Consider the following 16,857-nt stretch of genomic DNA (forward strand, 5'->3'; position numbering starts at 1 on the left):
TGTAAACACATCCAAAATGCTGACCCTACCGATCTTAAATATTGTGGCATTGTTGCAATTCCATTTGGAAATTGTGGTGGCAGAGACTTTCTTGCACAAGCAGAAAAGTTATTGGATAAATTAATTCCTGAAACGTTATTTTCCATAATATCTTCAAAGATTAATTTTATGCATTTTGGAATATTTCTAAAGTTAACCCACATAACTAAATAATTTTTTTGGTCCTTTTGTATTTCTGTACTTCACCATTTATATATTTTATATTTTTATATGCAATATATATTGTGGATTATTTCATGTTGTGATATTTAATAAACAGATATGGTGAACCTTGAATAGCTGTTGAAATAACTGGTGTGGGATAAGTTGGATGTTGGTTTGAAGTTTTCTAGATCTATTTAGACATTTATCAGATTTAAATGGTTACATTTTATATTGTTTTATATGTGAAAATAGAAAACTAAGTATTCTATAATGAGGTACACTATTACTGTAACTGTGATGTTGGCTACCTTCACAATCAGATGGATAGTGGTGGTATGGCCACATGCATGCCACCAATTATAAATACAGGCAAAAAACCACAATTGTTTCCAAGCACAAAATGTTCAGAGAATAAAATAATCAGTCACTAAAGTGGACTGTAATTGGCGGATCTGTGCTCCATCAGCTGTATTTGGTGGCAGAACATGTTCCCCCAGCCCACCTCTCCCAGCCTCAGTTTCTCTTACTGGATGTTACTGCACTCAACTGCAGTGCTGCTGACCTGCCATCACATTGTGCACTGAACCACCCATATCAATAGATGTGGCTGGTGGAGCTACCAGAGCTTGGCCCACCTCCCCCTCCTATGGCAGGATGAGAATGTGACACAGTGATGTCATGAGTAATGTCATTCCCACAGTGGGCAGCAGAGAGATATACTGGATCACACAGTGGGGCTGACACTAATTACATCAAGTTAGTAAAAAATAAAATGATTAATGATGGGGTGGGATACGGTGGGGGTATGTTTGTACAGGTAATGGATCAATGGGGCTAGGATTGCTCTGCTGGAATATTTAATAAATATATATAAAAAGTGGGGGGCAGTAGTGAATGGGGCATAAAAGCAATGCATACATAAATGTGGAGTCAGGCACATGGCATGATGACTGTGCTAGAGAGACACAGATGGGAAGATGCTGGAGAGATGCAGGCAAGGATGAGGCTGGGGAGAACTGGAGGTTGTGTGAGGCTAAAGATACAAGATAGTGAGAATGGAGAGATGGGGATAAGGCTGGGGAGACACAGGGGAGGGAGGCTGGAGAGACACAGGAAGGATGACACTGTGGGGGGGTTGTGTTAGAGAGATGCAATGGGGGATGGCCCTGGTGAGATGCGGGGGGGTGATGTTGCTGAGACATGATGGGGAGATGCAGGGTGGAAAGCACTGGAGAGACATAGGTGGATGGTGTCTGGATGTTTGATCATGGATGTTCAAATATTGCCTTGCACCAAAACTTCTATTACTATGAATTATTTGGTTGAACCTCTGTTGTATTATTCCTTCACAAACAGGTGGCTTCCATACCATGTGATCCCCTATATGAATACTGAATAATGGCTCAAGACACTGCCTTAAGAGACTGAATTCTTCAGAGGTCTCCTGTTGCAGAGAAACCACCAAATAGGTAAGAAAAGACTCATCAACAGGGGATACATAGGGGATGCAAAAAAAAAAAGCAGGGGGCACCCAAGTGACAAAAACTTGACCCAATTAAAAAACTCAGAGGGGTAGCAGAAAAAAATAAGAGCTACACTGATGGCATAGAACATTTGTTTTTTATTTTTAAGTGAACTAAAATTGCCTCAGCTGGTGGCAGATGTGTTAAAGAGTATCTAAAATGTATTTCACACTTTAATAGCCCCTAAAGCTTCTGGGCCCCCAGATCCCCAGCCATTCACTTTCAATTTTTTTATACAGAACAATGTGAATGTGTGCACATGGCATTTATCCCTATTCATATTGAGATTGTACCTTGATTTAGCACTTCCCTTATATGTGTTTCCAATGTATATGTAAGTAACAATATAAGTACAGTATACTGCAAAGAGTTGAAAGACAGTATTGAAGGGAAGACATTTTTAATTTGCTCCGCGTACCATCAGCCCTAGTTGTACCTCTCGTAGTAAAAAAGGTACCATCTCAGGACCAATATATATAAACCCTGGGCAGATTATAAAATATATATATATATATATATATATATATGTGTGTGCAAAGTGTGTGTAGGGACAGCACACAAATACAGTGATTCCCTCAAATGAAATATAAATGAAATGTGATGTGAATGTGACAAAGTCAATGGAAGAAATTGTTTTATAAGTCACTGATCCTTGTTTAAAAGGCGGCAGCAGTTTTCTTAGTGTTCCATTTTGGCCAGCGGATGGGGTGATTCTGAAAAAGGGGGTTAAAGAGACATGCCCCTAATAGTGTAGTAGATAAATTAAAGTGATAATTGGTGCTCAAAAATTAATGTGCGTGAAATATACGGGATGTCATTTACTGGAACATGAGCCCCTCAAGGTGTTCCAGTAGATGACATTCCGTATATTTCACCCTATATGAGCCATATATCATTGGAAACCAGATAAGCTTTAAAGTTCTTTTTTTGGTACGCACATTAATTTTGAGCACCAATTATCACTTTAATTTATCTACTACACTATCAGGCGCATGTCTCTTTAACCCCCTTTTTCATATATATGTATATATATATATATATATATATATATATATATTTATACTGTATTATGATTATTCTTATTATTACCAATCTATATAACTGTCTTTTATTACTATTCCATAATATATAATATTAATAATAATATATTTCTAATGATAAGAGTTGCACTCTTATTTTTTATGTTCATAATAATATATATAAAAGTAACATAACATAAAAAAATTACAGTTTTCATCCTTGAGGAGTTGTGGGATGTATTTTATTAACTACCCTAAATGGATACATTTCCCCCAACACTATCATTCCAATAAAATGTATCAATTATATTTTAGATTTTTTTTCTCTTATACATTTATAGAATTTAATTTTACATTTTTAATCCTGTAACTTTATTCAGTATAATGATATACTGTCATTTATTGTACTCTATCATTGTGCTATAACTATAGAAACAAAACATTTTAATTGATGTACTGTATGAAATCTAACATTAAATATATTCTCTAATAAATAATGTGTAATAACATCAGACTCTATGATAATTGATAAAATTATAAATAAATCATAATGGAAGAGATAATATTAGCGATGACCAATATCACTAATACGACTAATCGTTGAGAGTACAGTAGGCACAGCACAGACTGAGAAATTACTGCACAATTACAATGTCGTAATCATTCAATTGTTTCACAGTCTGCTAGTGGATACACACCTTTAGAGACAAGACAATCTTCAGGTACTCTCATTTTTTATATTTCTGTATTACCTGTTTAATTATTTCTGTATTACCACTGTGCAAAACCAACACTTGATAGACTAACAACATGGTGTATATAAATCCGCTAGTAATCTTACATTGCATCCCACAATCTAATTACTGTACCACACTGTGTATCTGCCTGTTGCATACCTCAGTGAACCAAAGTGTAAGACATCTGCTGTTCCCCCTCTTGCTTTATGTAGCGTGCAGATGAGAATGTCAGGCTACACAATGGCTGTGAGAGAGCAGTAAGGAAGATAGGTAGAAGACTTACTTGCAGATTTTAACAGAGATGAGGTTGAGGTCTGTGCTTAAAGTTTAAGACATCTACTGTTCCCCTTCTTGCTTCATCCAGGACTACTCTCTAAACTTATTGTTTCATTGTTTCTGTCGACTCTTACTTGTTCATTGCTACTATCAATTACCTATTTCTCTGACATTTGTCCTCAGCAACCAAACCTACTGGCATGCAGCCCATAAATTGTCATTGATGCCATTTTATTTACTCTGTGGTTGCATTAGACATCAGCAAAGTGAAATGAGATTTGTGTGCAGCTGCTGATAGTCCTTGCCCCAAGTGACACTGCGGTCTGCTCAGTGTTGTCTCTGGGGCTTCTTTCTAGTGCTACTGTAATTCCTTAATATGGATGACTTGATTCCTGTGGCTGGATCACAACATACAGTAGATCACAGCAGTTCACTGACATTGCACGCCGCTGTGCTAGGTGGTTCCACCCATTACCTGGATCTAGGTTGCCATGATGTATACATGCCTCTCTGGACTTTTATCTTTTTTTACTGTGATGTCATAAGCCTTCAACCCAAGTTATGGAACACTGCCTGTTTCTACAGTGCTTGACTATTGCAAGTTAATGTGTACCCAAATTTGTACCCATGCTGCATTCCGATAACTCTGCACTGGGTTAAAAAAATCTAATTGTATAGTTGTATCAGAAGAAAACCTAACAATGAGATTTTGTAAGGAACAAAATTATCAGATTGGTGGTGCTCCCTAGAGTCAGTATATAGACTTAGACTTAAATGGAAGAAAGAAAGAAGACTCTTGGTGGGGTACACTTATAGTTACATTATTAGAAATAAAACATAGCTTTTATTGTGAAAGTTTAAAATTATAAAGGTAGTTTAAGACAAACAAACATAAACACTCTGGGTAAAAAGATGGTTACACCTCTAAGAAGAAGAAGGATGTTTTGTCATATAGCAACTTTACCTCTTCTATAGTGCTGCTATAGTGTCACCTGGTGTCATGTAATACCAATATAATCCAAAATTTTACTTTTTGATGAGTGCTCTCTTTTGATACTTAAAAGACAGTGGTGATACACAGCCATCACTAAAATGATTTGAAGTCATATGTGTAATCAAAATTGCCACCTATATCAAATATATACAAGATTATAAGAAAAAATATTTAAGTAGTAAATGGCATCATATACGGTAAGTGAAGAGTAAAGTGCTAAATTCCATGTTCATGTTGTGTTGTCACTGTGAGGAGCTCTTTCAAAAATTGTAAGAGTTTAGTATGCATATTTTAACCATTATCTCAAATGTTACAGTGTGATCTCAAATACAGTGCAATTGTAGCACAGTTCACAACATGAGTCAATTAAGCCAGTATATCCATAAGAAACAGGTGCCTCTTCATACCCCTTTCAGACAGAGATTTGGAACTGGGATATAGCTGGGGCAAGCCGGGTCAACCCGGATCTTTTCTCTGTGTGAAAGGATCTACCAGGGTTCTAAGTCCCAGGTCCTCAACCCTGGTTGCTACCACGGTTATTCCTGGGACCGACCAAGGTTGCCTGTGGTGTGAAAGGTGCGAACTGAGTCATTTGACCCATGTCATGCCTAAAGTCATCTGATTGGATGTGGATCAATTTTAATTACCTCATTTTTTGTGCCCAAAAAAGTTTTTTTTTTATGACACACACTGTACTGTAGGGCTGACACAGGTTCAGTGTGGAAAGGGTTGCCCTGGGAATAACCCGGGGCAAGGGTACAGTGTGATAATAGTTATAGGACTGTGACCCAGGTTCAACCCATATTTAATAGCTCTGGTAAATGCAAGGTTGAAGCTTCAGTTTCTGTCTGATAGTGGTATCGTCAGTGTTCCAGACATGATAATTAATACAATTATATCTCAGGTAACTCAGTATGTCCAACAGGTTTCTTTTGGGTGCACCAACAGTTATCACATTATACCACCATGTAACAAATGTATCGCAAGTCAGAATATATAAGTACACTTGCCATGGTTCTAAACAGACATAATTTAAAGAAAACACTGTTATGTGTGATAGATGTGTGTAATAGAAGCACAGGGTGGATCTGCTGCCCTGCCTCTACTTCCTCACTGTGTGCAATATACAGATACACTATATGGACAAAAGTATTTGGCCACACTTGTTAATTATTGAATTCACGTGTTTTATTTAGCTGAAAACTTCCAAACTTCCACTGGCACTAATGTAAGCACAAAAACTGTACAGTAGGAGCTTAATGAAATGGGATTCCATGACCGAGTAGCTGCATACAAGACTCACATCACGAAGTCCAATGCCAAGCATTGGATGGAGTGGTGTAAAGCACGCTGGACTGTGGAGCAGTGGAAACGTTCTGTGGAGTGACGAATCATTCTTCTCTGCTTTTCAGTCAGATGGGCGAGTCTAGATTTTTTGGATGCAGGGAGAACATTACCTGCCTGACTGCATTGTGCCAACTGTGAAGTTTGGTGGAGGAGGGATAATGGTATGGGGCAAATTTTCTGTTTATGGGCTCGGCCCCTTATCTCCAGCGAAGGGCAATTTTAATGCTTTAGCATTCCAAAACATTTTGGAAAATGCTATGCTTTCAACTTTGTGGCAACAGTTTTGGGAAGGCCCTTTTCTATTCCAACATGACTATGCCCCAGTGCACAAAGCAAGGACTATAAAGACATGGTTTGATGAGTTTGGTGTGGAAGAACTTGAATGGCCCGCAAAGAGTACTGACCTCAACCACATCGAGCACCTTTGGTTTGAACTGGAATGGAGATTGTGAGCCAGGCCTTCCCATCCAACATCTTTGCCTGACCTCATAAATGCCCTACAAAATGAGTGTGCACAAATTCCCACAGAAACACTCCAAAATCTTGTGGAAAGTCTTCCAAGAAGAGTGGAGGCTGTTATAGCTGCAAAAGGGGGACCAACTCCAAATTAAAGTATATTTACATGAATACAATTTCATTACAGTCCCTGTTGGTGTAATGGTCAGGCGTCCAAATACCTTTGTCCATATACTGTAGTGCAGTCATTCTCAAACTCGGTTCTCAGGACCCCACACAGATCACGTTTTCCCTGTCACCCAGCAGGTGCACAGGTGTACTCATTACTCACTGACACATTTTAAAAGATCCACAGGTGAAGCTAATTATTTCACTTGTGATTCTGTGAGGAAACTTGGAAAACATGCACTGTGTGGGGTCCTGAGGACCGAGTTTGAGAACCTGTGATATACTGTATGTTCACTTGCATCTTTGTCGCTTCTGTGGGAAATCGCACCACGCATAACATGAGTCACGTTCCCGCGAATGGGTATGTACACTGGATTCGCAGCCGTGACCCCATAGGATTGCATGGTGCGACCGCACTGTGCACCATCGTGTACCATGGTGCATGCAGCCACGGCTAATCACATGGCGAGGTGCATGTGCATGTTTATGCCGCAATCAACAAAGATGAGGAGAGAAAGAGCAGACAGCCAGACCCTCAAAAAAGGAAGAAAGTAAATCAGAGGCAATGATCCTTTTCAGACAGCGATCTCTTGTGTGAGAACATTGTAGGATTACCAAGGGTGAGTGCACTGATGAAAATGCGATAGAGGGAGAAATTATTCCTGTATGCAGGGGAAGATTAATAGAGGAGAGGGCTAGTGTACAGCCTCTGTCTGGGCCTCTTCCTCTTGATAGCACAGTAGACTCTGGCTTTGTGACAGAGTGTACTGCACATGAGCAGGTCTCAGGCAAAATGGTGGCAGCACCTTATTCCCAGGGACATCTCTAGCATGAAGGCAGAAATCACTAAGAAAATGCCTACCACACAAGATGGGGCCAAAATGATGCAATTCAGCGAGAATCATTTAACCGGCCACTGCTGCTGCAGGAGATTCTATTATAACCACGGGGGGGGGGGGGCAGTTGGCTGCTGTGAGGTCTGCCTGCCTTTCCGGGGGGCCAGGAATGGCACCCGATTTTTGGGAGGCTCCTGGCCGAATCAAGAGGGTTGGCTAGTATGCCTATATATAGTTTAAATATTATAATAATAAAGATATATATTATTTTCCTGGAGGATCTGTGCATTTTAAAAATGAATATTTGCATGTGAATAAAATTCTGAGTGATGAGGCTAACTGAAGACAGATAAACATTCATTATTAATTATAATTATTATGTTTGACCCAAAGGGATTATATTGATTTTAAACACATACCTCCTAAATATTGAGTTTAAGAAATATCTATTGCTACTAGAAATGCAGGGCCACCATCAGGGGGGGTCTGCCAGGCCTGGAGTCCTGGGCCCAGAGAGAGTGGGGGGCCCGGTGACAGCAGAGCAGAAGATAAGAATTGGGCTTTGGCAGCTGGGGAGAAGCAGCGCTGCCAATGGTATTTGAAATAAGGGACCATCCGCGAGCCATTACAGCTTGAGGTACGCAAGCTGTGATTGGCTCGCGGCCAAAGCCATATTTGAAATACCGCCGGCAGCACTGTTTCTCCCCGGCTACCGTTGTATATCTGCACCGCTCTCTCCCGGGCCCGCTGAAGAAACAAGGTAGGACTCGGAGTCTCTGTCCTATGCTCCTCCACCTAGTGCAGCTAGCCTTCCCTACCCTAACCCCCTACAGCAGTCAGCCTTCTCTGCCCTGTGCCCCCACCCCCCAGTGTAGCCAGCCTTTCCTGTCCTGTGCTCCCCCTAATCAAGCCAGCCTTCTCTGCCCTGTGCTCCCCCCTAATCAAGCCAGCCTTCCTTTCCATGTGCTCCCCCTAATCAAGCCAGCCTTCCCTGCCCTGTGCTCACCCTAAACCAGTCATCCTTCCCTGCCCTGTGCCTCCCTAATCCAGCCAGTCTTCTCTACCATGTCCCCCCTTCCCAGCCCAGCCTTCCCTGCCCTGTGCCTCCCCCTAGTACACCTAGCCTGCCCTGCCCTGCCCTGCCCCCCCTAGTCCAGCCAGTTTGCCATGCCCTGTGCCCCCCTAATCCAGCCAGTCCTCTCTGCCCTGTTCCCCCTTCCTAGTCCTGCCTTCACTGCCCTGTGACTCACCCCCTAGTACACCTAGCCTTGCCTGCCCTGCCTAGTCCAGCCAGCTTCATATGCCCTGTGCCCCCCCAATTAAGGTCCCACTTTCCCTGCCCTGTGCACCCCCAGTCCAGCCTTCTCTGTGCCCTCCCAGTCCATGCTTTCCAGCCCTGTGTCCCCATGTCCATCCTTCCTTCCCGATCCCAAACTGTAAGAATTTTTAAACTGGTTTACTCAGCAATTGACGTCCCACCCCCCAGTGTAACTCCACCCACATTATACACAGCTCTGCCCACCTCTGCGCCATCCCTCAGGGGGGCCCTGCCTATTTTGTCAGTACCGGGCCCCATGATTTCTTATGGCAGCCCTGTAGAAATGTGCTGTTCGGTTCTCCAGATATCTGAATCCACCTGAATTTCATGAATCTGGGCAGATCTGAGCCACCGTTCTGATCTCCTGAGGAGATCCAGACAGATCCAAGTTGCAGTTCTGATCTGGTTTAGAATTTGGATTTTAAATCTGAACTTTACGGTTTTGGATTGCAAAGATTACATGATTTTAGCTGTTTTTAAAAACTTTCTAGAATTTTTTTTTAAACTCACATATAAAATAAAAACCAAAATAGGGTAGTTTTGCAAAACAAAAACATGAACATCCAAAACCAAAACATGGGGGTCACCGCACTTCTCTAATTACTACCATGAAATATTGCACTAGATTATCTCACAAATTCTTTATTGGATACCAACAATCTCATGGAATTATCTCCTAGCTGTAATATGTAAATATACATTATATTATATTACCAGTAATTTATATAGCAGACACATATTAAGCAGTGCTTTACAGAGCAAAGTGTGGGGTGGTGACTATTTGAGATTAATAAGAATGTGTAGTAGCTTCATATAGTTAGAACTCACAGGCTTTCATTGTGGTAGTAGTAGGTGGCTCAAGTGGTAAAGTGACTGACTGCAAAGCATAAGGTGCTAAGGTACTGTAGATTCCCAACTATTACTGTATTTTAGATTAAAAATAATGTGTAGTAGCTTGATATAGTTAGAATTCACAGGCTTTCATTGTAGCAGCAGGTAGCTCATCAATTGGTAAGCTGTCTGACTGCAAAGCATGAAGTGACAGGTTCGATTCCCAACTACAGTATGTATGTATTTTAAATGAAGGAGAATGTAAAGTAGCTTGAAATAGTTAGAATTCACAGGCTTCCCTTGCAACAGTAGACAGCTTGTTGGAAAGCTGTCTGACTGCATGAAGTGGATCGGTTTGATTCCCAGCTTTGATTGTATTTTAAAATGTGAATATGGATGAAGGGATGAAGAGATGTGAACAGAAGCAGAGAGGAGTTACCCTATTGGGCCCCTTAGAGAGAAGTTTCTTGTACAATGGCAACTTGAGCATATGCTGTCCTGGCAACACCCCCTGCCCTTTGCTGGACATGCCACTGCACCCAGGGCACATACCCTGCTCAACCCTTTTAGTTACACAACTGGTCAAGGGCCACTGCTTTAATATTATCTGTGCAGTGCCTTGCAGTTGTAGGTTTTATAAAATAAAACATTTTTTTGTGTTTGTTGAAAACTTCAGTAGATCAAGGGCCACTGCCTTAATTTATATTATCTGTTGCTATTATCAAAAACTTTTTAAAAAATGTGTGTATACAAAAAACATCAGGCCATGATGTAGTGTTTAAGAACACTAACAGTCAGTAGGTCAAGGGCCACCACCTTAATTTACATTATCTAGAACAGCAGGAGCAGCAACCATGTACTAGTTCTGCAGTTGCTGCCACTAGTCATGACAATACTAGACCTTCAACATCATCAACTAAATCCGGTGATCAAGGGCATATAGGGTTTAAGTCAGGGCATCTGAAATCAAAACAATATTTTACATTGCTAAAAAAAATCACATCTAATAAAGGGAAGGTTTCCTGCAGAAAAACATAAAATTGCCACATGCCATACACCACACACAGTGGAAAGTAAAGGCTCAAACCTTGGCCTTTATTTGTGAGTTGTGGTATTCTAACTGCTGTCAGTTAGCCATCTTCTTCTGCCTCACATAATAATGAGTCTAGAAGAGGTGTCAAAAAAGGAAAATCTGTGCTAAAAAAGAAATATGGCAGAAGAACAAGCTATGTGTTCAAAAATATCACAAATACCTGAGGTGAGTCTAAGTGTGCTAATGAGTGCTCTGTGTAAGCCAGGCCTTTCTGATAAAGGACACGTAGAGAAGCCTCCTTCCACCACTTCTGCAACCTCTGCCAATGTGGGCATGAGCAGTAAAAGTAAAGATGCTCACAAAGACATTGAGGATGCTAAGGAGGTAGTGCAACAGGATGAGGGAGATACTTGTGTAACTTATGCCATTAATAAGGCTGTTGTTTGTATAAGTCAGGCACCAGTGGGAGCAATTTTAGCCTCTATTACACAAAAGGCCATTGTCATCCCTGTGCATAAGACCAACAGTTGTCTAGCCATTAGTAGCTTTTTTTTAAAGCCAAAGTAAGTAGAGTTAAGGATGTTAATAATCTAGGAACCTCTTCCCTGTTACATAATTTGCAGAACATTCATAAAAAGTTTTTGGCAAAATCTGAAAATTCTGTAAAAATAATAAAACAAGCAGTCCAGCATCAATTAGCCCCCATCTCTCAGCTACATCCCAGCACCTGCAATATCCACTGCCAACACCTTCATAAAGGCTAACTGAGTGCCTGATTCAGCAAGGAACACCCGCTAGCAGATGCACGCACCCATCTGCTGCGAGAATATGCTAATCAATGCATATGCACAGAGACCGCAGCACAAGATGCAAACGCCCAGCCCCATATTAAACCGCCCATCTCCCTTTATTCAAAGCCTGATCATTACACAAGACAGCATAAACATCGGTAACATCGGGAACCATCGACCATATTTGCATAACAGTGGTTGACCAGACCTCACGCAGGATCTTGGCAACTTCCTTTGTGCATGGAGTCTCATCACTGTGTCCGTTGCCGCACTGGCTTAATTATGGATGCCCCTAAAACAGTGTCCCAATGCAAAGCCCCTAAAACAGTGTCCCAATGCAAAGCCCCCGTCCCCACCCACAAACTGCTCTTCCTGTCAATCAATGTTGTAAGGGGTCTGCATACATGCAGCGTATAGTCTGTGTATGCTTATCCGACAGCACTGGCTAGTTTGCACATGCGCAGTGTGATGCATATGCATGTGCAGATCACAAACATCGGCTTGCACCGTGCATTCTCTCACTTGCATTCTTTGCTGAATCAGGCCCCGAGTCCTCCACGCTCCAGGATTCCTCAGAAGAATCCTTCAGCACTAGGCCTGTTGTTGGGTGTGGATCTTTATCCCAGAAATGGGACCAAGAATACTAGTAGTAGTTTCAATCAGTTGACTGCTAAAAAATGCTTTGCTAGAGGAAGCAAGTATGACAGCTGTCACCCACTTACACACCGGATCACTAAAGGCATGATGGCTATGCTAGTATTAGATCTGCCCTCCAATATCTGTCTTTAATGCATCTGGTTTCAGACAGGTAATTGAGGTACTGTATCCCTGCTACCAAATTCCATCTCAGTTATATTTTACCATAAAAGCAATTCCTTGCCTGTACCATGTCATTAAAAAACTGATTCTTGGCCTACAAAATGCCATTGTACTGTACCCACTGTCCACTTAACAACAGATATGTGGACAAGTGGTACTTGGCAAATAAAAGATTACATAACTGTGACAGCCCACTGGGTGGGTGTATTGCCTTTAGCAGCAATAGCAGTAGGTAACACAAAATTCAGACTCTGCCAACTTGAGTTATTTGATTCCCCTAATTAGACTTTTGGAAAACCAGTTTGAGAAACTGAGCGGCTGTAACACGGTAACATAGCTTTTCGCATGCAGATACACCCACAGACGCACAGAGAACAAAGACATGCTGCTTGTCATTTTAATCTGCAGATGCTGCTTGTGCTAGCTATTCACATCGCTTTGTGAATAAAAGGCATGTGAAGGTAAAAAGTCACACAAAAGACTCTTTGCACTAGCAAGTCATGCCACGGCATGGTGCATTTATAAGGGCTGTTTAATGCACAGGGAGGCTAGATGTATGTGGACACATCTGAAGGTTTAAGTCCTATGTCATGTCTTTCTTTCCAACTGAAACAGATCTTAAGAGATACAATGAAGTTTCTGGTGAGCAAGTTGTCAGCTCAACTGGCTCATGACACAACAACATTCTCTTCTTCAGTTTTTTCGGCAACTGATGGTGACAGGAAAAATCTGAGCTTTCCGAAGAACCCCTTGGTGATGCATATGAGTCAACATAACATTTTGACATCTGGTCAGGTCTAAGAAATGTGCTCAAATTAGTGACACCTTTACCTTAACGCATACTCCATAAAATGGTGGAGGATTATATTAATAACAGTGAATAAATAAACATGTCAGACAGTTCCTTTGACTACTGGGAGGAAAAAAAGACAATTTGGTGGCCCTTGTACAAACTGGCTTTGCTTTACTTAAGATGGTGTATACTCAAAAAGAGTTTTCAGCACAGCCGGGAACCTTGTTAGCAAACAGCATTGTTGGTTACTTCCTCAAAATGTGGAAAAGATGATGTTCATCATAATGAACAATTCATTCCATGAGGAAGATCTTTACCGCTAATTACATCAAAGTACAGACAGTTCTATAATGGTGGATGCCAGTGAGAATGAGTTAATCTTGTTTGAAGATGATGTTAACATAATCACCCTAATGAGGGTGAGGAGGAGGATGAGAATGATGACAACATCTTGTCGCTGTAGAGACCACTGACAGCACTGTTAGCTTAGCTGCCTTAAACCCACCAGTAAGAACAAGACCGTTAGCTGCCTTAATCCCATAATTATCAACACTTTTAGCTGCCCATTGGTAGCTTATTTTGTTGGGGTCCAAACAAACCAATCACTTCAGCGACAAAAGTGGCAGTCCCTTTCACTGAAGTAATTGGTTTGTTAACTGTGCATGTCCTTTTTAATGTACAACATAAGAGTGTGTGGGAGGGCCTGGGGACAATTGCATCAGGCATGACTTTTCATTATGGTCTTTGTCATGATTTTGTGTGTGTTTGAAAGGTAGTGTACTGTATATTACTGTACTTTACTGGGGTGTCCATGTTTTTTTAGATATTGCAATGCCATCCAACACCAGCTTCTCATCCAGGCAAATAGGCCTCATTTCCTGCAGCTTCTCAGTAGATACAGACTAGAATAATCAATTAATATAATTAATTATTCAAACTGACTAGGCCTAAAATCCTGAGGTATCAATCTCATTAGGATTTGGTTGTTGGATTTGTAATAAAGCTTTCCATTTATTGTTAAATTATAAACACTAATCAATTTAGCAATCAATCAATTAAGCAACTTCAGTGGGATTTGTTTTGCTTGTTTTGTAACAATGCTTTCCATTTCTTTTTAATTATTAAATTATAAACACTAATCAATTAATCAATCAATTTCATTAGGATTTTGGATGCTTGCTTTTTTAACAAAGCTTTCCATTTCTCTGATTTGCTTTTTTATTGTTAAATTATAAAGACTATTCAATTAATAAATCAAATAATCAATCAACTTCATTAGAGTTTTGGATGCTTGTTGTGTAACAATGCTTTCCATTTTTGTGATTTGCTGTTTTTATTGTTAAATTATAAAACTGGATGATTGTTTGTATCAATGCTTTCAATTTCTCTGTTTTGCTCATTTTAATTGTTAAATTATTAATCAACCAATTAATCAATCAACTTCATGGGATTTTGGATGCTTGATTTTATTTTTTAAGAATGCTTTTTTTTTCTCTGATTTGCTTATTTTATTTGTTAAATTATTCAATCAATTAATCAATCAACTTCATTGGTATTTTGGATGTTTAAGTTTATTAACAATGCTTTCCTTTTCTCTGATTTGCTTTTAATATTGCTAAATTATAAACACTAATCCAATTAGTCAAGCAATATTAAATACAATTTATTGGGATATTGGATGTTTGTTTTTTAACAATGCTTCCCATATCTCAGATTTGATTTTTTATTGTCAAATTATAAACACTAATCAATTAATCAATCAATAATCGATCAACTTTATTGGAATTAAAGATGCTAGCTTTATAACAATGATTTCCATTTTATTGATTTGCTTTTTTATTGTTAAATTATAATTAAAATATCAATTAATCAATAATTTAGTCAATCAATTAATGAGTGAATTACTCAATGTCATTGAGATTTTGGATACTTGTTTTTTAACAATGCTTTCTATTTCTTTGATTTGCTTTTTTATTGTTCAATTATAAACACTAATCAAATAATCAATCAAACAATCAATCAACCAACTTCATTGGAATTTTGGATGCTTGTTTATTAACAATGCTTTCTTTTTCTCTAATTTGTTTTTTATAGTTAAATTAACACCAATCAATCAATGGTTTACCTGGATTCCACTAAATAGTACTTCTCCATTTAACTTTGCTGGCACCTGGCCTCTGTACTACAGTAGTTATTGATTAATGAACACATCCTATAGCAACATATAGTTTATATTAAGCTGCCATCCTGTCTGTGACTGCATTGTCACTATGTTTCCTAGATGTGCTATGTTATTTTATCATTCATATTTTTTTTACACGTCCATCTTGTACCTCTTTTCCTTGTATTATGTGCTGTTTGGGGCATTGGTGACTGTATTTTTGCATAAATGACAAACATTTATATAGTTTATTAAACTGCCATCCTGTATGCCACTGCTGTGTGGCAATTTTCTGTAGATGTTCTATATTCTTTAAACTGCTATGCATTTGTGACGCAGCTCTGTCACTTAGTTTAGCCAGCCAGCTCACTGCAAGCTCTGTAAAAACAATATTGTTGGTCAAAATTGACTGGAAATTACTGAAATTAATGTTATACCCCTTTTACACCAGAGTAAAAACCTGGGTTTTTGCTGGGTCTACCCGGGTCACAGTTCAGTGTAAAAGGGTCCCTGAAAAATAACCTGGGTCAAGTGACCTGGCAATCCAACCCAGGTATCTAACAGGGTCGGACCTAGGATAGACCTGGCTTATGGTGCTGTGTAAACAGCACATCCCAGGTTATCTGACCTGGGTCATGCCTAAAATGAGTTGATTGGTGGTATTTGGATCAGTCACCTCCCACTTTTTGACCTCACAAGTTTATCAGGGCAGACCCAGGTTCAGTGTGAATAAGACTGACCTGAGTATAACCCAGATCGATGGTGCTGTGTAAACCCGTGTCTGACCTGTTGGAACCATGTCTAAAAACCCAAGTCAGACCTGGGTTTTTGGTGGTAAAGAGGTATTATTGAGGTAAATAATACTGTAGAAACAAAAACAGGCTCAATTATGTGATTTTAGCTGTTTTTATAATTAAAAAACAAAAAAATACAGATCTAGAAGAGTACCAAACTCAAAATACGTTAAAATGGTTTTGGTAAAGCCAAAAACAAAACACGGGGGTCGGTGCACATCTCTACTTTTTATACAGTGACAACTTATGGGAATGGCACTACAGCCATATGCAGTTTTATATGTGAGCAGTATATACAGTATAGTATTATGTAACCAGCTAGATGCTCTTATTTAGGAGAATTTGCATGATTAATACACATAATTTATGAACCATTTAGTACTGATATAGAAATTAAGACTCAGTGGGACCTACTTTTGTTTTAATTATCCTCTTCTTTCTTAAATCACATTCTATCACAAGTTAATTTTTAATTTATTGTGCGTCACCTTAAATCAAAGGGGTAAGATAATCACAGAAGCATCTAATTACAGGATGGTTGCAAGTAGTAAAATATATGCTTGTCCAATCAAACGGAATACCAGGACTGGGAGATATATGTTTACAATGTCAATGGATGCTGGGTTGAGCAATTACTGGCTGATGCAAATTGTAACACATTAAAGCATTATGTTGATTTTAGAGATAAGCGGTTTGGATTCTGTGGAATACCAATTGCTTCGAACACCAATGATCCGCACTGCTCTGTTCATTAAAG

General features: G+C 39.6%; 1 protein-coding gene across 1 annotated transcript in view; it reads left to right on the forward strand.

Moving 5' to 3' along the window:
• Nucleotides 1-1,596: 1,596 nt before the first annotated feature.
• LOC148522941 (membrane-spanning 4-domains subfamily A member 4D-like) overlaps nt 1,597-16,857 on the forward strand; it is a 67,355-nt gene continuing 52,094 nt past the window's right edge. The window contains exon 1 of the mRNA XM_088473580.1: nt 1,597-1,673. The gene's annotated coding sequence lies outside the window, so the exon portion shown is untranslated. The remainder of the gene's footprint in view (nt 1,674-16,857) is intronic.

This window comes from Taudactylus pleione, unplaced genomic scaffold (assembly GCF_031769625.1).
Source record: "Taudactylus pleione unplaced genomic scaffold, aTauple2 ptg000136l, whole genome shotgun sequence".
Taxonomy (NCBI): domain Eukaryota; kingdom Metazoa; phylum Chordata; class Amphibia; order Anura; family Myobatrachidae; genus Taudactylus; species Taudactylus pleione.